The sequence below is a fragment of the Daktulosphaira vitifoliae genome, unplaced genomic scaffold (genome assembly GCF_025091365.1).
Source record: "Daktulosphaira vitifoliae isolate Bord-2020 unplaced genomic scaffold, ASM2509136v1 Scaffold_2, whole genome shotgun sequence".
NCBI classification, from domain to species: Eukaryota; Metazoa; Arthropoda; class Insecta; order Hemiptera; family Phylloxeridae; genus Daktulosphaira; species Daktulosphaira vitifoliae.
In genome coordinates this window covers 43,670,163-43,676,039 of record NW_026099573.1, presented here as the reverse complement: position 1 = coordinate 43,676,039, position 5,877 = coordinate 43,670,163, and positions in this window count along the sequence as shown.

Sequence of the window (5,877 nt, the reverse complement as noted above, 5' to 3'; positions counted from 1 at the left end):
CCATCATCTCCCATAATAATGTTGTTTATTATAAAAATCATCAATATAAAAATATAAAAAAAAATAAAATCATAAGTGCTAAATATCTGTTACAGACTAATAATTTTTTAAATTATGTCATTACCTAATTAATACTCTAGTTCATTATAAATATTTATTTATACAATTTAATTTGTTACTTTTATAAGGTTTAAGTGATGAACATAAAAAAAATTCTTCATTTGACAAATAAATGAAATTACAAATTAATATTTTTTAATTGTATATATAATTTCATTAGTTTACAAATGAGTAAAATGATCTCGAAAACTAGATACGGTAGATAAATTCTAAAGACAAAATTTAAATTAGCACAATAAGCTGTTTGAACTCATGTATTTTCAATAATGTTTTTTTCAGGAAAAAATCTAACTTACATCTACACCGAAATTTTAGATTGATTTTTATTTCTGTATTTAAGTTTTTGACTGATATATCTTTATTAATTAATTGCATGTTTAATTATGATTATATTATATGATTAATTTTGTATTAATATTTTTTTCGATGTTTTGAGATGAGAATGTTTAGATGGATGAGTGAAGTGACTAGAGAAGATTGGATAATAAATGAGCATATAAAAGGGAGTATAGGTGTAGTGTCAATCGTGGATAAGATGAGAGAAAATTGACTTAGATGGTTTGGTCATGTTATGAGGACAGAAAAATCGGAAGCTGTAAGAACAGTTATAGAAATGAATGTTGAAGGAAGAAGAGGTAGAGGAAGACCAAAAAAGAGATTGAGGGATGCTATTGAATGCGATTTGAGGACAGCTGATGTGAGCGTAGATGATGTGGGAGATCGTGTTAAGTGGAAGTTTAGGATAAGGGTTGCCGACCCCAAGTAGTTGGGATTAAAGTGAGGAAGAAGTTTTTTTTTTCAATGTTTAGCTATCATTTTAGTGATAGAAAATAGTTAAAATTCAAAAACTAAATGAATAGTTTTTCTTATAAATGTTTTGATCAAATTCTCTTAAATTATTGATTAGCAAAAATTGTTTTTTACTGAAATTATTAAAAAAATATAAACTTTTGTCATATCAAAAATCATTTCGGTTCCTATCACTCTACTCTATAAAGTTTATATTAACATTTTATTTATTAAAGTAAATAAATTACAAATTTTATGGCCATTCTCTAATTCTGTTGACTATTTTTCTAACATGAATATCAATAGTTAGGTAGATAATGACGTAAATTTTTTATTATGTTATTATAATTATGTTAAACATTATTTATTGATACACATGTAGAGTTGTATGTATCATTTAGAAAACAGTGCTAGTATATAAGTTCATCATTTATATTTATATTTCTTTGATATTATATTTAATTTTTGAATACTAAGAAATATTTTCATTGTGAGATAATATAACTCATAGTCGATCTATAATCAGTAAATAAATCAGATATTTACATTAAAAATTAAGTTAAATTATAAATATTAATATTATATAACAGCATTAGATAGTATACACGACAACCGTGTAATAAACATATTCGTTGAGTAGACTTTTGTTTGGTAAACCATGTTACAGATAAATATTTTTATAAATTAGACGTTTTAGTAACTACAAGGTCGTAACCCTATTTTTATACAACATTATTTATTACAATATTGATTCTGAGTCCTTTTTTTTATTTTTAATATTTAAACAAATCCATATGAAACACTAAATTTCTACCCCTTTCCGATAATATTCAACCATTTTAAGGCACATAAACGGATTGACTTGAGCATTCAACTTTACCAAATTTTCTTTTTACTGTATAGGACAAAATTCAGAATACCTGATATCAAGTTTATAATATAATAATTATTATGTGTAGCTAAGAACCAACCTATTAATTTATAACTTATTCAAACCCAATTTTTATGGAGTCAACAATTTAAAATTTTTGTTAAATTTTAAAAAACTAAGCGTTTTTCAAGTTAATACTATATATGAAATCCTTAGAATATAAGAAGTGTAACAAAAATTACTTTACTTTGAGAAAATAAAGTTTAAATATGTTAATTTCCATTTAACTTCAAGTAAAATAAAGTCCATTTTTCATTATTTTTATGAGTTATTCTAGCAATCTTTTCTTTATTCCAAATAGAACTGCAATTAATTTTCAGTCTTACTATTCACTTAACGAAATTATTTTTATGTTTTATTTATATCCTTTGCATTTTAAATATTTGATATATATATTTCTATTATGTTGCCACAAAAACAAAGATTTAATAGATATACAAAAGTGTGTGTCATCATTTTAAATAAAATATATGAATTAAATATACTTTTGACGTTTATTAAATTGTTCTGTTTAATGTATTCATATAAACTGAATTCCATAAAAACAATATCATTCTTCCAATTGATTAATTTTTAAATGTCTTTCCAGGTGTCAAAAATTTCTAGAATAATATGTACTATTTCTAAAAATAAATACATATTCATACGTTTTCATTTATTTATTTNATAATATGTACTATTTCTAAAAATAAATACATATTCTATTCGTTTATTCTTGAATAAATATTTCACTCATATAAGAAATATTTTACTTATTTTTGAGATTTTCATTTAATAGTTATTTTATGATCGTGTTTAACATCCTCTCTAAAGTTTTTACTTGTGCCAGAGAGGACGGTTGGAACACCAGCGCAACAAAATCTAACTTCACTAGACATTAACGACTGAACTATGTATGCTACCTAAATAATGAAAAATACTTAATTTATATTTTTCATAGTAGCTTAAATTCATATTGTATCACTTAGATAATTATTACAATTTCCTTTATTTTAGAAAAACACACCTCAGTAATTATATATGATTTATACTTAAAAATAAATTGAAATTCGTTAATTAAAATCGATCCAATGTTTGAACAGAAATAATTAGCTTTTTTTTTCATTTATAAATAAAATGCGTCTTGTAAACTTGATGATCTGTGGAATTCCAATAATTATTATTTAATGTAAAATAAACGAGCTTACAAATAATTAGTAAACTAGTTAAGAATCAATTAAATTTATATAGTCGAAATTTCTCAAAATGTTTTGGTTACATTTTATTCAATTTTAACAATTATGTTGTGATTATATGTAATTATTTTGTTTCTATATTAAAAATTTTTATTGGAAAAATAATAAACATATTATTAAAAAAATCGTAACTTAATTACTGATGTGTTTGTTTTTAATTATATTTAATATGTTAAAAAATATTTTTCAGCTATATGAGTTGAAGTTATAGCCTTTTTATAATTAAATAATATCAAATAAAAAAATATTAATTTGCAACTAAAATTTTTTGATTGCTTGAAACCTTTTTAAAATCGATTACTGTCGATTGCTATCCTATTTAATTATACGTTGTATACTGTATATAATAATAAGAAAATAAATAACATACAATTTTCTTTTGTCTACAATATTTAGGTGAATTATAGTGGAAATTTAGATGCCGATTCTGAATATGGTTTTAAATCTTTTCGATCAAATATAGTTTTTGAAATAATAACTAATTAGTGTTTAAACAATTAATATGTTAAAAAAAAACATTTGTTTTTACATTTTATTATTTGATTTCGTTAAAAAAGAGTTAAGTAAATTTTGGGGTGTATCGATAAACTTACCTTATTTTATAGAATATAAATTTGAGTTTGATTTTTAATTTGTTAACCTATTTTAACATACTACTTTGAGTAATATTATGTAGTGGTTGAATCAATTTTTAAGCTTCCTCATTAGCAGCTTGAAAGACAAAAAATAAACATATTTAGGTTTAGTTTCTGATCAAACGATGTATGTATCAAAGTATTCTATTACTGAAAATTCGTGTTAAAATTTTATAACAATGCATGTGGTTAAATTCATATAATGCACAATCAAATCCCTTAAAGGCTTATCAAGTAGATTCTTGAACAGAATTACAAAGAAAACCTGTTATAATCTTAAAATCATACAAAACCCAATTAAGTGCAATATAATTCCTTATAGTTGTGTTTAAAACAGTTGTTTTATACGTTTTCTAGAGAAACTAAGCTTTTAGTTTTAATATGGTCTCCAAAATTAAGTTTTGAAATAGACGCGAGGGGTTTTATAGCCACTGGCAATTATTAATTGACAGATATGTATTATAAGTACACTTAACAATTTCTCTTTTGAAATAATATTATCTGCGTATGACGTGGGTATGAATACAACCCTGCGGCGCTTTTGTCATAATAATAGATACTTTTCTCGCAAAATAATGATTGCTTAATTTACTATGCATGTAGTAAGATTCAATAATTGAATATATAAACGTTATTATTTTTTTTTTTAACAAAACTTTATAATGAAATTACATATTAAAATAAGTTCATTGTGATATTTTTAGTATATTATAATAGTTTAATATTATGTAATTTTATAATTTTTTTCTATTATATGATGTAAAACAAAATCAATGAATAATATAAGTTCATAATCAGTGTTACAACTGAGAGTGTTTAAAAGAATGGAGATTTTCTGCTAGTTTTATTTTTTACTTCCCTTATTACGTGTTCCTCTTGTTATAGCTGTTTCTCTACTTTAATTTTCTCAGTTCATATTATGTTTATAGTATTTTTGTTAAAATAATATACATTAAAATCAAAGTATACAAGGGCTCACCAGGTTTTGACATATTTAATAGTTTAAAGTTTTGATATAGTAAATGTTTTGTGTTCCAAAATAATTTTTAGTTATGTAATACGTTAAAAATATATTTTTCATTATTATTTTTATATAATTAAAAAAAATATAAAACATTTTTTGAAGTGTTGTTGAAATTATTAACTTTTTTCAGAAAATTTTCTGGGTCCATATCAACTTAAGGAAAGTACTTATTGAATTAAAATAATTTTAATACTTAAGTTAGTTTTAATACGGTTAGAATAACCATATAAACAGTTAAATAGTGAAAATTGCAATTAAGACAGTTGGAATAACTGAATATTTGGTTAACCTAACTATTTATTTTATTAGAGTTGTCACTATATTAGCCGTTCATTTTTTTAGTAAATTTGTTCTAAATATGCATCAGTACGAGCTATACCCACCTTTGCTACATACTAACTCTATGTATTGAACACTTGTAAATTAATTAGTATTTATTTATTTAAATATTTTGTATGAATAAAGCTAAAAATGGCTATATTTCAATTAAAAAAAAAATATATATATATATAATTATTATTAAAAATAAGATGTTAACGTAGTCTAAAATTACAAAAATTATTTTAAAAATTAGCACAAAATATTTACTAATAATATCAAAACTAATGTGACAGAATATGGGCTTCTATTGTTCTCATTGTTTATAACAACTGGTTTGATTCTTCACTTACTGAATACCTTGTATACATTTTTACTTAATAAAATAATAAAATTGTACTTATATCTTTAATTAGAAATTTGAAAAATATCATGTGTACTTGATTACTTAAAATTTAATTAAATTTATCATATTTCATGATTTTGATTTTTATATAATTACCGAAAAAATATTTATATATATGAAAATTTTCTTTATAACTCTACATTAGTTAATTTTTTCATACTATATTACTGCATTATTAATTGCAGTAAAAATAACTCATTAGAAATAATGATAAAACAGACTAATATAATATAATGTAATATTTTTAACGATGGTCTACTAGCCATAAAGTCTATTTTTTTTTACTTAAAAATTTTTTTTTAATAATTATACCTATATTCAAATTGAATTTATTATTATATTCTATTATTAGCTTCGATGCGAAGCGGAGAAGGTATTAATTTTACTATGTGTTTTTTTTTTTTTTTTTTTTTTTTTTT